At 29.3% G+C, this 19,317-nt stretch overlaps 1 protein-coding gene across 2 annotated transcripts in view; it reads right to left on the reverse strand.

The window, feature by feature from the left end:
• The window catches only part of LOC145285960 (mitogen-activated protein kinase kinase kinase 2-like), a 578,382-nt gene that overhangs the window by 266,639 nt on the left and 292,426 nt on the right, over nucleotides 1–19,317 (reverse strand). The window lies entirely within an intron of this gene.

Consider the following 19,317-nt stretch of genomic DNA (forward strand, 5'->3'; position numbering starts at 1 on the left):
TATTATAACTAACTCTAACCTGATTATAACTAACTCTACCCCCTCGATTGTGTTGCTTGATAGGATTAACTTAGTTTTCCAAAGGGCATTTGAATTCATAAACTATGTCTCTGACAGTAAGGGTGAAAACATATACACAGGTTTAACTACTACGACTTTGTTGAGGTGATTACCCATGCATCGCTCCGAAAACTCATATTTAACTACCTGATTAATAAACATTCCTGTCCCTTGTCCCAATTTAAGAAAATCTATACTTAAACAGACCAATAATAAAGAAAACATGAAACACTAGAAACATTTATAATAAAACAAAAACAACCTACTATCAATAAAATAAACTTTACTAATAATAGTAACATCCTTAGATGTTTGTAAAGTTAATAAAATAATTAACCGATGAAAAAATATACACGTTAATAAGAAAAAGAAAAATTATATTATATAAATCGTTCAAAACTAGTTGGATTAATCTATCTCCGACGATGAGTCCAGAGGAATTGTAAAGTACTCGGACTTAAGACAAATATAGCAATTACATCAGCCAGTTCCTGCCAGAAGTGAAGACCGTTATTCGGAAGTTTGAAAGGATCGAAAACAGAATTAATAGACAAAAACGTCTATTTTATTTACTGATCATACACAAACACACACTCATATATATATATATATATATATATATATATATATATATATATATATATATGAGAGAGAGACAGAGAGACTGAGCTAGTGTTCAGAAGAGATGGAAAAAATGATACTGTATTTGGGCCATCTGTATCAGTAAAGATTTAATTCCCATATGCAGCTATTATTTGACTGGACTAAAGTCCAAGAGAAACATTTTAGTAGGCTATTTGGGACATCCGTGACTATAAAAGCCTGATTTGGTTAAATATATGCCTGTAGGGATTGGTCTATTTTCTGAGCATGTAATTTGTGTGCTTATCTCTCCACTCGAGAGACAATCTTATGGTTATTATTATGTGAAGAGAAGGAAGAAAAAAACCTGCAATAACAGGAAACCCTAATTGTGTTAATAATACAGTAGTCTTCAATGATATTGTAATAAAATATAATTCAAAGTAATTACGATCACCGATAGGACATCATAAACAGATTATATAACAATGTGTCTCTTTATCATATCATCATCCGTTCAGCCGAACCCACACCACACACACTAGGTCTGCTGAAGAATAGAACATCATTTATCACCATGGCCAATTCTGGACTTTTATGGAGACACGTTGAATAATGGAGTTCCAACTGGTCGCGCAGGTCCATGAAGTGTTTTTTTTTTTTTTTTTATTCAGAAATGCTTTTCTTCTTCTTCACTAGTCGTTTGTAAATAAAACTAAAAGAGCCTAGACTGCCCTACTATTTCATTTTTTTTTTTTTTAATTTTAAAAAGAAAGAAAGAAATTGAAACAATGGAGGTTGAAAGTTCAATTTTCCAAGACAATAAGTCTTCTGCTGTTTCATGGAAAATAATTTCTGCTGTTATTTATTCCTTCCCATCGCAAGAAGATGTGATACAAGGATGGAAAGTGGGAACAGTCAAACCAGCGCCCCTAAAAGAAGAGCATTCTGGCTTTTTAAAAATTGTCTGAACAACCCCATTGGCATTCCTCAGTCAGGGTGCCTCAGACAGTAAACAATAATCTTACTCCACCAAATAAATGAGAGATAAAACCTGAAAGGATGAACCTTCTGAATACTACCTAGAACCAATACCTCAGTCCGACAGATAAAAGGCCACCAAAATGACCTAGTTTCTGTTGGAATGATTATGCAGAACAAATTCTTGACAGGTATTTAGCAGTCCAGAACCACAAATTTTTTTGCAGAAGCTAAATTCACTTACTGCGGATTGTCGGTTTAAGGCAGTAATGGCCGAAGAACATCGTGACCAAGCAGTTTGTGATGCTCTCATAAGAGGCATTCACTCTCATGCAATTCAACAATGACTCTTAAAAAGAACACCCAATTTGAAAGATGCTTCAGAAATAAGCCAAATCTTATATCAATCTCACACCATGTGGCGCCACTGCCGAACCATCAGTCTCTTGTGAGGTTTCTTGTACTTCCAAAAATGTTTCGGCTGCAGTGGAGGAAAAATGTTACTTCTGCGGTAATCAATGACATCCATGAATTAAATATCCTGCCCGTGATGCGGTCTGTAGAAGCTGCAGCAAGAGGGGACATTTCCAACTAATCTGCTGATCAAATCACTCCCCCTAAGAAAGGGACTTTTGCTTGTGGATCATCAATTGGATCCATTGTAACCGCTGCATAACCTGATTATCTGTTGAAAGTCATAATTAAACTTTCAGTGAATGGACGGAATAATCCTGCAGGCTCTAATGGGCAGTGGTAGCTCAGGTATCATCAAACATCATCCATAAGTACAACTGGCTGACAAAAACTTCCTACAGGAAGATATCAATGGCATCCATAGCCTTATCAAGCAGTACATTAGGTCACTGCTATGCAACATTAGCATATAAATGGTTCACCTACCCGCGTTTCAAACTTTCAGTCCTTTCTTCTCTTTGCTCAGATATCATACTTGGCCATGACTTTCTCAGACTACACTTAAAGGTAGAAATACCCTTTGGGGGTCACAAAGATCCCTTCTCTGTATGCACCGTAAAGGTGTCCCATCTTGTTTCTCCACCACTATTTGAACATTTATTTATTTGTTCCTGAAAGACATCATATGCATACATATGGTATTTATCTCCATCCCACGGTGGAAAGATGCGACACAAGGATCGGAAAGTCCCAGTGCCCTAGAGGAATAGCACTCTCGTCTGGAAGAAATGCTCAGTTATCTCCATTAACGTTCCCTGGTAGGCGTGCCTCAGGTGATTAGCAATAAACTAACCTCTTCTCATGAGAGAAGGCAAAGCTTTGATGGTGAACATTCTACAACTGCAAAGGACCAGCAATATACCGCAATCAACAGGGGAAAAGCTATTACAGAAATGGATATATATATATATATATATATATATATATATATATATATATATATATAGAGAGAGAGAGAGAGAGAGAGAGAGAGATAAGATTTGTTGTTAGCGTTTTTTAGCGATATTAACAACTTCGAAACACTGTTATTTTAATAATATTTAAAAATAAAAATAAATAAATACGTTCCCATAAAAAAATAAGGGGCGACTCATCCATATATATATATATATATATATATATATATATATATATATATATATATATATATATATATAACAAGAACAGCATATAGCTTATAGCTCTTTAAAAAACTGCTAAGGTAGCGGAAGAAAATTAAAATAACAGCGTTTTGAAGTGATTAATACTGCTAAAACAATACGCCAACAACAAATCTTAAATTTAAAAGCGATAAATGTATACAAATGGTGAATGATCGTGGCTCATTTGTACAGTATCAGACTATGGATGCTGATGTCATGAGTTCAATCCTAACCTATATTGATGACGGCTTAAAGCTAAAAACACGCCTGTTCATAGGTATACCTTTTATGTACATAATAATATTTAATAATAAATATATACGAATGAATATATATATATATATATATATATATATATATATATATATATATATATATATAGAGAGAGAGAGAGAGAGAGAGAGAGAGAGAGAGACCCTAAGCATTATTTTACAAGTTAGAAAAGCATTTCATCCAAGGCATGAAAATTGTTAAACAAAATGTTTTTACTATATGCTTTAAAAATAAAGGTACAAGATTCAATTTGAAATTTATTTATCTTCACAGTGCACTTTTATAAATTTTACAAAGGTATAAAAATTTAATTTAAATTGAATCAAAAAATTACCTTGGATTTATTTTATGTAATGTACATTCTGTTGCACTTTAAAAAAAAAAATCATTGAAAATTTTATATCTATATCATTAATTGCTAGATGAAGGATAATGTTTTTAAATTGCAACGAAATGTACATTACGTAAAATAAATCCAAAGTAATTTTTTGATTCAATTTAAATTAAATTTTTATACCTTACATTTTGTTTAACAATTTTCATGCCTTGGATGAAATGCTTTTCTAACTTGTATCTTATCTTTTTAGATTATATTTTAAAACTTTCCTTCTCTCTATTTCAGTTTGTATTTCTTCTCACACCACAACTCATTTTTGCAACCCCCCTCTTTGTATTATTACAGATCTGAATATTCTCTCTGTTTCAGTTTGTATTTCTCCTCACACGACAACTCATTTTTTGCAACCCCCTCTTTGTAATATGGGTCTGAATAAATAGAAAATCTGAATTTTTTTAAACAAAAACTTAAAAATAATTTTTTAGATTAAATACTTTTAACCTTCTTTCAGAATAGAAAATCTTTAAATTTTAATAAGGAACATATTTCATATAGGTTTCATTAACAAATATTCAGTACATAATGAGAAAAATAGAGATGAAAATTTCAAAAGGAATGTATAACTGGTTACAGTCAATAGTATTCCTCGCCAGTGAAAGTCTTTGTTATTATTATTATTATTATTATTATTATTATTATTATTATTATTATTATTCAAATACTTATGCAGTTAAATTCTGTTTTAAAATTGAAGACTTTTGCGGAAGCGGCTTATGCAAGTGCTAAGTCTATTTCTACTTAACAACTTTAGTTTATGCCTTTTTTTTTTTTCTTATATAAATGGATTCTCTTTTGTCATTATAAACTTTTTAGAAGTCGGATTATGTAGGTGCAAAGTCTGCGATAGGTTAAAGTTTAATTTTTTTTCCTTTCCGGGAATTTAAACAGCATTCTTTATTTTTATTTTTTGCATTTTTTTATTCAAAGCTTCTTTAGACTATATATTATATATCTAATTTTAAATAAATAAGAATGTAAATATACAAACTACTAACTATAGTGGGGGTGATAAGTAGTTAAATGGATTAATCCAAATCTTATAAATACAAGAATGATAAATTAAAAAATTAAAAAATGTATCCATTTTAAATGTGGAAATTGATGAATCGCACAGGTAAGAAATTCATTTTTATACTATGAAAAGGTTAGTAATTACAATTAAGAATAGGAAATTGGGGAATAAAAATTTTTGTAACTTGTCTTCTTCCTAAGATTAAGGGTGGTGGTGTTTGATCAACACTGCTGGGGAGCCATGATGTAATACACTGTTTTGTTTTTAAATCCCCGAAACAGTGTTTCATGGTAAACAACTGATGATCCCTTAAAAAATATAAAAATTGGTATTATAGTAAATTTGAGAGTTGATGCAGTGATTGCAGGTGATTAAATGACTTACTGACTAGATGTTTTTTTTGATGAATGATAAAAAATAATTTTTTGTGTGGTTTCAAATGTTAAAAACTTCAAAGACTATATATATATATATATATATATATATATATATATAAAGCTGAATGTCTGTGAGTGTGTCTGGTCACGAATAGGCTCCTATATGGTTGACTATTTAAAAAAAAAACTGATTACATATAATGATAGACGATGTATCGAGACACAGGAATGAGTATGTTTGATCTGGCAGAACAGTGATTCATTAAAATTGTGGGGGTCTGCGTACGCGCCTGGTCCACAAAGTATGGAAATAAAAAATTTAAAAATTTTTTAAAAAGTTTACAAGTGTTTTTGATATAGATGTACATAAGAATACTTCGATAAGTATGTTTCAACTTAAATAGGGATGGTATAATAAAATTGTGGGGTCTGCGTTCGCTCCTGGCCTCCATAGAATGGAAATAGGCACAAACTTTAATAATGATTTTTCATATCTATCTGTGTAAGTATACTTTGATAATTATGGTTCAGTTTGAAGAAATATGGTATAATAAAATTATGGGGTGTTCGTTTGTGCCTGACCTCTATAGAATGGAAATATGTCACAAAGTTTAACAAGGTTTTTTTAATATAGATCCACAGAATATTGTGATAAGTGTTTCAGTATGAACAGGTATGGTATAATAAATTATAGGGTTTATCTATTTTATTTTTACTTTCATCATATTTTGCTTTGGTTTTGATACCCCAAAATTCGAAGCTATCTCTTTACAACCCTTCCTGTTCATAACCTGTTCATAACCTATCATACTTTCATAAATCAGTCCATTTTATGTAGGCTGTTTTTGAACCCAGTCAACGACGGGTACTTTTGCTAGTATATATATAAAAATGTAATTCTTGGTTCGTTCAAAGTCGATAAAACCATATTTCTACATTACCAATTTAATTGAAATTTTCAGAAAATCTATCTGTAAACTCAAGGAATGTTTGCATGTTATTAAAATAATTTCACATTGCGAATTATCAAAATATTAAATAAAATAAAAATATTTTTTCGTAACTGCGAGACTGTCTGCCATTTCATTTCCGGTAGAAATGAGCCTTTCACTTATTGAGATGAGTATTATTTATATTAATTTTTATAGTACTCATGCAGATAGTGATCCATGCTGAAATAATAACATCATTATTTAAAAAGCCATTGTTAATATGAGGAGGGGGATGTTTTATACCTATTCTGTACTTTAACCTTACAATTGAATAAAAAAACATATCATAAAACTTTAATTAAATGTGGAAATACGATTTAAAAAATAGCGCGAATCACTCTCTGCATAAGCACTATTTTTATTTATTGCAGACTATTATTCTCATCTTTATTAGTTGTTGTTTCACGACATTTCGGCTAACTATTCCTCTGGCCTCCATGAAAAGAGTTAAGCCAATATAAGAACGTGAGAAATTATTAATAAATGTTTAACTTTTTCCTTTTATAAATGTTTAGTAACTTTTTCCTTTTATTATTCTTAAATAGTAAATCTTTTTTTTATTCATGAAAAGAGTTAAGCCAACGTAAATAAATAAATGTTTGTACACGTGACAAATTATCAATAAATGGTTTAGTTACTTTTTTTTTTTTAATTATCTATGAAAATAGTTAAGCCAACGTAAATAATGTTTGTAAAAGTGCAAAAGGCAACGTAACTGGCGGAGTTGTACAACCATCACCTCCATGCGTAATTTCTATACTTATAGGGTTTTTTTTAATTTTTTTCACTGCATTATTATTGATTGGACACTAATTAACCAGATTATGAAAAAAAAAAAAAAAATTGAAAAAAAAAAAATCATTATTTCGACATTTGAAAGTGGTGCTCACTTTTTAGTTACAACATTCTGATAAATCAGTCACCCATTTTGTAGCCAATAAAAACGCGGGTATACCAATTTATTGTTTTAATCCATTGTTTTGGTGGGGAAAACTGATTGGCGATTTAATTGATTCATCATTTATTGATTTATTTGAGAAATTAAATCGTTGCAAGTCAATAAAATAATTTTGAAAAATACGAAAAAATGAGAGAAAACTAATTTTTAATCAAACTTATTTGGATAATGATTTGTTGCCATATATATATATATATATATATATATATATATATATATAATACAAATTTTGAGATGAGGATTGATAAATTTGTATTATTTGGCGTATTCGGATTACTGTTTTTAACTTGTGTGTGTGTGAGTATATATATATATATATATATATTGGAGCAAATAATTATCCAGGTAAGTTTGATTTTTTTTTTTTTTTTTTACAAAGGAGTCATCACTTATTAAGGCCCGGAGACCACTCGAGGACAAGTGTTGATTAAAAATTAGTTTTCTTTCCTCTCCCTCATCAAAAAAAAAACCAACAACAATGTGCCTATTTTGAAAACTAACCTCTTTTTTGCAAGACTAAATTTCACATAACCAACCCTTGGTTAAGTCGAAGTGCACCTTTTGAAGAGACACAGATAGGGAATTTATTGCATTAAGGACATAGGTCACTTAACTAGCAGCATTATATATGACGCGTTCGGTGGAAGAACGACGTAAGCTCCAAGAGTTGAAAATTTGAGATTTTTGTCGCAAAACGCATAAAATATCAAAGAGCATATTGCTAAATTTAAAGTATTTCTGTGAATATTTGATATACGTCTGTTGAAATGTGCATAGTTAGGACCATAGATTTTTTTTTTTTAATTCTCTACCTAATTATGTTCTATTTGTTTGGATTTTTCCAGACTTTCAAATCAACAAGTTATATATTTATATAATTCTAATTTAGCATAGTTATATCAATATCTTAAACAGAAAGTGGTTTCTATATTATTCACTGTACTGACCTTTACATAGTTTATAACTATATCTGGTTAAATTTGTACTTTATGTTAGAACTAACCTGGGTGCCCGGTGTCGCTCGGGTGTTTGGAGATATGTGTTGAGCAAAAAAAAAAAAAAAGTGGTAGTAAACAGGCAGGCTTGAATCCGTATCGCGGAGAGGAAAAGAATGTGAAAAAAAAAAAATGTGACATCTCTGCTGTTGCGTCCATCGCCAAAATGGAAGTGGCGAAGGTTTAAATTACGGCTAGATAGACCCGTTTTATCAGGTTATAAACTCTAGTAAAAATTGTATTACTAGTTAGTATAAATTTGAAAATCTCTACAATTATATAAATGCAACTTCGTCTGTGTATGTGAGTTCATTCCTTATAGACTTCGAAACGGCTTAAAAGATTTTCCTTAAAATTTATAGAACTTTAGTGTATAAGTCTGGGAGTGATCTTAGTTAAGTTTTGTCTCAGAATACCCCAAATTACCAATAATCAAAACCGTTATTTTAATTTATTTTAATTTATCTATCATCGGTAAAGCCATTTTTTCCATGTCATCACTTAGCAACAATGATAGAACAACGGGCCGTGAAAATTCTACTGTGGGGAAGTTCATAGCATGTTATTTATTTATTTTTTTTTGTGTGACATGTTCTGTAGATTCAAACTCCACACGTAAATTTCTTTATTTTTTTTTTCATTAACTGCAAAGAATTTTATAAGACTGGAAAATTTACATTTGTTTTTTTAATTTTTGCATGAAATAGTCTGTTCGTTCAAACCCTGCACATAAATTTCTTGATGTCTTTTTTTCATTAAGTGTCAGGAAGTTTATATAAAATAATTTTATAAAAGAAACAGTAGGTTCTCTACAGTGCAATGTAGAATAACATATACTTTGGACCAAGTTATGGAGGCATGTGAAGCTTCCTCACGTATTTCGATGACAATAAAAATATAGGAGTGTGAAATATTCGTTGATCATCATTCAATCCCTGGCAACGTCGGGTCTCACTGCTAGTATATGTATAAAACCTTTTTGTTAAGAGAAAGGCATATCCAATAGAATTATCTATCTATCTATATATATATATATATATATATAGTAATTTATAAAATATATATGGCGATTAAGCTACACTGAATATTCAGCGTTTCATCCACTCTAGGATTCATCAGGCTTATGCGCGAATTATGGTTGTTTATCGTTTTTATATGGTCCTCTTCTATTGAGGATTTAGTTAGCCAGTTAGCCAATTTAGAAGAGGACCATATAAAAATGATAAACAACCACGGAATTCGCGCATAAGCCTGAGGAATCCTAGAGTGAATGAAACGAAAAATATTCAGTGTAGCTTAATCGCTATATATATTTTATAAGTTACTAACTAGCTCTACCTACGTATTGAGCACTTTTGAAGTAAATACTTAAAGTTTACGCATAAATCTATATTTTCGTATATTAATTTTATGTGAGTAAATGAAGTAGTTATATATATATATATATATATATATATATGAGGCAAAACGGGCGAGCAAGTTTTTGTATGTCTAACAAAGGCTTTTTTCACCAGGCTTCTCATATGTCTTAGAAATGTTTATATACCCCCTAGATAATAATATCTAGGATTTGCGAACGCGCATCGCGTCTAGATTTATTTACGTTTACTTTTACACAATTCTTGCTATTTCGGCTCCTTCTCGTGTTGATTTGGCTTTTTCGTATAAAAGCGAAACTGATATGCAACTAAGGTGCAGTTCCTCGTCCAGAAAGCAATGGACGTTTGGTCAATGTCGGTGAAAACCATCATATCAGACAATTGCTTTCATTCGGACACTCCCCTAATAAAGGGGGAGCTCGTTTTCCTCAACATGTTGGGAAAACAAAACCAGACAAAGTTGGGTAAAAAACAAACCCAAAAGAACTATCCCGCAGTTAAAATTAAGTGCGGAATTTAATGTCCTTTGACCTAATTAAATTCGCCACGCACCTGCCACTTGTGCGTTTAAAACGTTAAATTGAAATTCGTTTCAGTTACTTTCCTTTCGTGGCCGAGCGGTAACTTATCAAGTTTTTCGTCTCAACGGTCCGGGAGTTTGATCAGACCTACCTACCAAAACTTTTTTTTTTATTTTACTTTTCCTTCTTTTTACATCATGTTCGCTGTTTTTTTTTTTTGTTTTTTTTTTCCGATTTTTTAAAAGAAGTTTAACGTAGGGTTTGGATCTACCCCCCACCCCCACCCCAACACACATTTACAAACGCCCGGACAACGCCGGGTACCCCCGCTAGTACAGAATAAAACAGTTGAAGTAAGTAAAAGTAAAACTCAATAAAGTTAAAAATCTGAATGATTCATATTGAAATTTAAAAAGGCCGTTAACTTTGAACATATGAAATAATCAATGAAGTTGTCCTTCTCACCATAATATTTATCTTTTGTCATTATGTATTTCAGTATTTAAAATTGGTACTCATGCAGAGAGTGATCCGTGCTGAAATAATAACGCTATTATTTAAAAAGCCATTCTTAACATGGGGAGGGGAAGGGAGGGTGTTTTGTACCTATTCTGTACTTTAACCTTACAACTGAATAAAAAAAAAACATATCATCAAACTTTAATTAAACGTGGAAATACGATTTAAAAAATAGCACGGATCACTCTCTGCATTAGCACCTTAAAATTTGACATCTTAAAATGGAAATAGAAATATTAATATTTACAGATTAATCCTATCTTGATAAAAAAATGCAAAATACTTGAAAAAGAACATCAATGTGTGAGGGTAGTTAAAATTATGCAAATAATGATTTACAACATTTCTTGTTTATGAAACAATGAATACAAGATAAAGTGAATTATTTCCTTATTCCATGGAGTTTCAATACTTTAAAAACTTTATGGAATAAGAAAACACTGTAAATCATAGTTTGTATAATTTTAACTACCCCCCCCCCCTCATATATTTGTAATCTATAATATAAATCTCAGCTGTTTGTTTAAATGTATGTATGTTCGGATGTCTGCATAATACTTTTAACAGAGGAGACGGATTTTCACGAGATCGGTATCGTTCGTTTTGAAGCTTGACCCTTCAGATGACAAATATCGAAAAATTGGTTAAAAACATTAATTCCTTCATCCTCAACTGGGCAGTTTCCTACAAGGAGGGTCGTTTTTTTTTTTTTTTTTTTTTTTTTTGCATCTCCATTTTTGCAAGTCATCATATCGCTTCGAATGACTTTACTTAATTTCAACACTCCAAACTTCGGGTCACATCATGGAGTAGCGGTAAGACGTCAGATTTTTTTCACTTTCTCTTCCGCCTTTGCGTCACAGGTTCGAAACTGCTTGCCTACTACAACTTTTTTTTTTCTTTGTTTTTTATATTTGCTCAACACACACACTTCAAACACCTGGGCAATGCCGGACCCCCAGGCTAGTTTATATATATATATATATATATATATATATATATATATATATATATATATATATATATATAATATAAAGAAAATGGTAAAATAATTTATAGAAATGCGCCAAAAATTCAACGTAAACAACTAATCAATGTACGATCGGTTCTGAGATTATACAATTTTTTTTTTTTTTATTGAATAAAGTCTCTTCATCAACACCTTGATTAGACATCAAATTGAAACCATAAATATATGATCAACACCAAAGTGAGGATACCAAAATATACAGCAAGTCAGGGTTATATGCTACAAAGAAGAAAATATAAAGAGAACTGCTTATAGGACTATATAAGGAAAATATAAATACTATTTAAATATAAGATGGCCACCTAAGTGAATATACCAAATGATTATGCAATAGATTAATATTATATTATATATTATAATATAATATTTGTAAAATAATCTACCAAGAGAAATAGTTATAATGGTTATATCAGGCAAGTAGGGTTATAATTAGTGTTTGGAAGATTTATCGGAATCGGAAAAATCGGAGCTTTTTCGGGTATCGGAATTAGAAAAATTTGAGCCTATTTTCCGATGCTAAAACCGATTCCTTAAATTATTATTCTTTTTATTTGATTTTGGTTTAAGAAACATCTTCCACTGATTGTAGTAATAATAAAATAATAAATATTTATTCATTTAAACTTCCAGTAAGACTAAAATCTATACATCACCTCCTCACAAGTGTGTTTTACGTTCGAGAAAATATAGGCACATTTAAGATGAGAGTTTTTACAGTAATCGGCAAAAAATAACACTTTTATAATTAAATATTTAGAGATTTATAGAGAAGTGGAATCGGTAATTGTATCGGAATTGGAAAAAATATTGGAATCATCTCTAGTTATAGTATTTACTATACATTTCCATTACCAGATATATGATGATAAACCGCCGATTAGAGATTATTAAAAAAAATAATAATTTAAAAGGAAAAACATTGACAAAAAATTCTGTATATATAGATATATATATATAGATATATATATATATATGTATACTAGCAAATGTACCCGTCGTTGACCGGGTTCAAAAACAGCCTACAGAAAATGGACTCTGATTTATGAAAGTATGATAGGTTATGAACAGGAAGGGTTGTAAAGAGATAGCTTCGAATTTGGGGGTATTAAAACCAAAGCAAAATATGATGAAAGTAAAAATAAAATAGATGAACTCCATAATTTATTATACTATACCTGTTCACACTGAAACACTATCACAATATTGTGTGGATCTATATTAAAAAACCTTGTTAAACTTTGTGACATATTTTCATTCTATGGAGGTCAGGCGCGAATGAACACCCAATAATTTTATTATACCATATTTCTTCAAACTGAAACATAATTATCAAAGTATACTTACGCAGATAGATATGAAAAGTCTTTATTAAAGTTTGTGCTGATTTCCATTCTATGGAGGCCAGGCGCGAACGCAGACCCCACAATTTTATTATACCATCCCTATTTAAGTTGAAACATACTTATCAAAGTATTATGTACATCTATATCAAAAACACTTGTAAACGTTTTTTTTTAATTTGTAAATTTTTTATTTCCATACTTTGTGGACCAGGCGCGAACGCAGACCCCACAATTTTAATGAACCACTGTTCTGCCAGATCAAACATACCCATTTCTGTGTCTCGATACATCTTCTATCATTATATGTAATCAGTTTTTTAAAATAGTCAACGATATAGGAGCCTATTTGTGACCACACACACACACACACAAACAGACGTTCAGCTTTATATTATAGATATATATATACCAACAGTTTCAATATATTACCATTCTCCTCTCACACACAATTATTTCGCCTGTAATGTAGCTATCACTAGACGTTGCATCCCTAATATGTTACCTAGCATCTTCTCTCATCTTCTGATGAGAATCATTAGGCTTCGAAATACCATGTAATATAAAGTTCTGTGTGTGTGTGTGTGTGTCTGGTCACGAATAGGCTCCTATATGGTTGACTATTTAAAAAACTGATTACATATAATGATAGATGTATCGAGACACAGGAATGGGTATGTTTGATCTGGCAGAACGGTGGTTCATTAAAATTGTGTTGTGGGGTCTGTGTTCGCGCCTGGTTCACAAAGTATGGAAATAAAAAATTTAAATTTAAAAATTAAAAAAAAACGCACAAACTTTAAGACTTTTCATATCTATCTGCGTAAGTATACTTTGATAATTATGTTTCAATATGAAGAAATATGGTATAATAAAATTATGGGGTGTTCGTTCACGTCTGACCTCCATAGAATGGAAATATGTCACAAAGTTTAACAAGGTTTTTTAATATAGATCCACAGAATATTATGATAAGTGTTTCAGTGTGAACAGGTATGGTATAATAAATTATGGGGTTTATCTATTTTATTTTTACTTTCATCATATTTTGCTTTGGTTTTGATACACCCCGAATTCGAAGCTATCACTTTACAACCCTTCCTTTTCATAACCTATCATACTTTAATAAATCAGAGTCCATTTTATGTAGGCTGTTTTTGAACCCAGTCAACGATGGGTACTGTTGCTAGTATATATACATATATATATTTGTAGAAATATATATTCTTATAATATATACCAATCCTTATTTAAGAAGCGCCGTGTAATTAAAGAGCAATATAGCGAATAAATGACAAAAAAACTATATTCCAAAATTCATGATGTTGACCATCTTATAATTTATTCCTTTAATTCAGTTGACATTTACAATTCTTGACAGTATGTTTTGTAGCGCAAAATCAATCATTTAATAATTATATCAATCACTGAATCTGTTATGCCTTGAACTCATCAGAAGAAATAGCAACAATCAATCCGTCAAAAGGAAATAAAGTGTTATTTGACACGATTAAAATCCGAAAATTGGAAAAGAAGCTGCAAATACCTTTTATATGTTTCCATTATGCCATTTTGAATAAACACAAAACGATGAGAGCAGAAAATATGTGAAATTACCAAGATAAACAGTTTATAGTTTTTTCAATGTGCTGTTGGTTGAAATCATCTTTGACTGAGTCACTTCAAGTCTAATAAATATATATATATATATATATATATATATATATATATATATATATATATATGTATGTATGTATGTATGTATGTATGTATGTATGTATGTATGTAGACTACTTCATTTAATCCCATAAATTAATATACGAAGATATAATTCATGTGTAAATTTTCAGTATTTACTTCAATAGTGTTCAATACATAGGTAGAACTAGATAGTAAGTTATGAAAATATATATATGGCATATATAGTAAGTTATGAAAATATATATATGACATATATAGTAAATTATGAAAATATATATATGACATATATAGTAAGTTATGAAAATATATATATGACATATATAGTAAGTTATGAAAATATATATATGGCATATATAGTAAGTTATGAAAATATATATATGGCATATATAGTAAATTATAAAAATATATATATGACATATATAGTAAATTATGAAAATATATATATGACATATATAGTAAATTATGAAAATATATATATGACATATATAGTAAATTATGAAAATATATATATGACATATATAGTAAGTTATGAAAATATATATATGACATATATAGTAAGTTATGAAAATATATATATGGCATATATAGTAAGTTATGAAAATATATATATGGCATATATAGTAAATTATGAAAATATATATATGGCATATATAGTAAATTATGAAAATATATATATGACATATATAGTAAATTATGAAAATATATATATGACATATATAGTAAGTTATGAAAATATATATATGGCATATATAGTAAGTTATGAAAATATATATATGACATATATAGTAAGTTATGAAAATATATATATGGCATATATAGTAAATTATGAAAATATATATATGACATATATAGTAAATTATGAAAATATATATATGACATATATAGTAAATTATGAAAATATATATATGACATATATAGTAAATTATGAAAATATATATATGACATATATAGTAAATTATGAAAATATATATATGAAATATATAGTAAATTATGAAAATATATATGACATATATAGTAAATTATGAAAATATATATATGGCATATATAGTAAATTATTAAAATATATATATGACATATATAGTAAATTATGAAAATATATATACATGACATATATAGTAAGTTATGAATATATATATATGACATATATAGTAAGTTATGAATATATATATATGACATATATAGTAAGTTATGAATATATATATATATGACATATATAGTAAGTTATTAAAATATATATATGACATATATAGTAAGTTATGAAAATATATATATGACATATATAGTAAATTATGAAAATATATATATGACATATATAGTAAATTATGAAAATATATATGTATGGCATATATAGTAAGTTATGAAAATATATATGGCAATTAAACTACACAGATTATTTTGCATTTCATTGTTGTGATAATTCATCAGCCTTATGCCATAAGCCTGACGAATACTCGCAACAATGAAATGCGAAATATTTTGTGTAGCTTAATTGCCATATATATTTTTATAACTAACTAACTATATATGTGTGTGTGTGTGTGTGAATTCAATATATTCAAAACGTATTAGAATTCCAACTAATCAAATAAAGTTCCTAAAATAAATATTCAAACACGTCCTCTATATGCCCACACGTTTCCAAGATTAGAGCTTTAAAATATTATCTTTCTGCAAAATTTCCAACACATAAAGAGTTCTCTTGAGCATATTAAAATTTTATTAAAGTTCAGAATATCTTATAGGAAACACACAAATATATCAAACCTTGGATATTGGAAAATCTAATTAATGTTTAGTATATATATCAAATTGTACCCTATTAATATATGACAGCTTTAATTAATATAACCTACGAATTACTGAGCTTATATTAATCGCACCATTAAAGCAACACAAAGGTCTGAAGTAATATTTATATTTTTTTTACAAAAATTTATGAGTGGGCCCTGATGAGTTTCACTCATGAGAATTCAAAAACTATTTTAGTTTATCAACTAAAATAGTTCCATATATATATATATATATATATATATATATATATATATATATATATATAAAAATACCCGTTCACATAAACTTTTTTCATGATAAAGCTAGAACCCAGAATGAGATGGAATTGATTGAGCAATTGCATCGACAACGGACAATGCCAGACCCAAAGTGGGTTTCAATGTACTGCATCTCAGTGTTGGAGCACATCACTGGTGAGATGCAGTACATCGAAACCCACTTTGGGTCTGGCATTGTCCGTTGTCGATGCAATTGCTCAATTCCATCTCATTCTGGGTTCTAGCTTTATCATGAAAAAGGTTTATGTGAACGGGTATATATATATATATATATATATATATATATATATATATATAAATATATCATGTATCCACATAAAATTTTATCAGTAGAATAATATTTTATGTATGGACTTTCAGTATTTACTTCAACAGTGCTCAATACGTGAGTAAAGCGAGGTAGTACATAATGAAAAAAAAATATATGGATGAAACGTGGATATATATATATATATATATATATATATATATATATATATATATATATAGTGAATAATATTTTTACTGTTTATTGGAGATTGCTAACGAAACAGATCTGTAAGATATACTCTTATGAGAAAAAAGAACGTGTTAAAAAATTATGAATTGAGCTTTAAAAATACATGTATGTGCTCTGAATACCATTTAGCGTCAGACAAATGCAATATATATATATATATATATATATATATATATATATACATACACACACACGCACACTTTTATGGTTTTCTTGTAAATATTCCAAGAGTAATGTTTTTCCAGTTATAGCAGGATAGACTATAATATAATATAGATAGTACAATACCAAATATATATTACATTTGTCTGACGTATTCAGAGCACATATATGCATTTTTAAAGTTCAATTCACAATTTTTTAAAACATGTTCTTTTATTTTCTCATAAGAGTATATCTTACCGATCTGTTTCATTAGCAATCTTCAACAAACAGTAAAAATGTTATTCATCACACACACACACACACACACTAGAATACTCGTCCCAAGACAGGTCAAACAATTTTCTAAACAGAAAAAACACTTATCTCTCCTTACAACAATTAAAATCAAGATATAATGGATCAAATTCAATGCCAATCTAATTTATCTCAATTTCAAAATGAAAAGTCGTGCCCAAATTTTGCCGCCTAAAAAACCCTTTCAGATACTTCAAAGAAATTGAAATTTGAGGAATATTTATTAAGTGATGTCTCATACCAATTGTGGAAATTTCACAATTGGAGGCATCTGAATTTTCACAAAGCCTCCCGCCCCCACTCGTTGCATAAAACTGAATTAAACTAAATACAGCTGACATTATGACTCCTTATGCTTGGCAGCTATGTTTCGAAATTCATAATGATCGGTTAATTAGTTTAGGAGTGAATCAAGTACATACATATATAAAAGCATAACTTATGAAAGATATATTTTTTATGTTCAAAAATTGAAATGTGATTTATTTGAACAAGAGATGCTGAAAAAGGTATAATAGATAAACACATAAATATAAATAAGATGACTAACAAAAAACAGAAGCGATCCTCTTTGTGTAAACAAACTGAGCTTAGGTACTTTGGATAATGTTAAAACTTGTTAATTCACTGCCCGCACAGCAGCAGCTGTATAGCGCAACGGTTAGAAGCTCCGACTGTCGTTTGGGTGATCAGGTTTCGATCCTGGCTTGAAGTAATTGCTCGTCTAGCCGCACTGATGTGCTGTAAAACAGTGAGACACTACTGTATGTGGATTACTATATATATATATATATATATATATATATATGACTACTTCATTTAAATCACATAAATTAATATACAAAAGTATAATTTTATGCGTAAACTTAGGTAGAGCTTGGTAGTAAGTTATAAAATATATATGGCAACTAAGCTACACAGGCATAAGCCTGGCGAATCCTAGCGTGGATGAAATGCAGAATATTCTGTGTAGCTTAATTGCCATATATATATATATATATATATATATATATATATATTAGTGTTGGGACGATTAATTGGAATCAGAAAAATCGCAACTTTTGAGGGTATTGTAATCGGAAAAATTTGTGCCCATTTTTTTTAACAATCATTTCTTTTAATTGATTTTCTTTAAAACAAAATCTTCCCCTGCTGGTAATAATAATAAAACAATAAATATTTATTGATTTTAAACTACCAGTAAAACTAAAATATATAGTAAGTGTGTTTTTACACTTGAGAAAATATCTGCACATTTAAGGTGTTTTTACAGTAATCGGGGAAAAAAAAAATAAAAACTTCATAGTTAAATATTTAGAGATTTATAAAGAATCAGAATCAGGAATTTAGCATAGAATCGGTAATTGTATCAGAATCGGGAAAAATATTGGAGAATCGTCCCATCACTTTATATATATATATATATATATATATTGCACATAAGAAATAATGAGGTTTTTATAGAATCACTTTTGACTTCAAAGTTTAAAGGTTTAGGGCTTAGAGCAGGGTTCCTTAAGAGCTTGCCAAGGGTTCCTTCTAGAGATACTGATAAAT

This window comes from Euprymna scolopes, chromosome 10 (assembly GCF_053919585.1).
Source record: "Euprymna scolopes isolate OS-2025 chromosome 10, ASM5391958v1, whole genome shotgun sequence".
NCBI classification, from domain to species: domain Eukaryota; kingdom Metazoa; phylum Mollusca; class Cephalopoda; order Sepiida; family Sepiolidae; genus Euprymna; species Euprymna scolopes.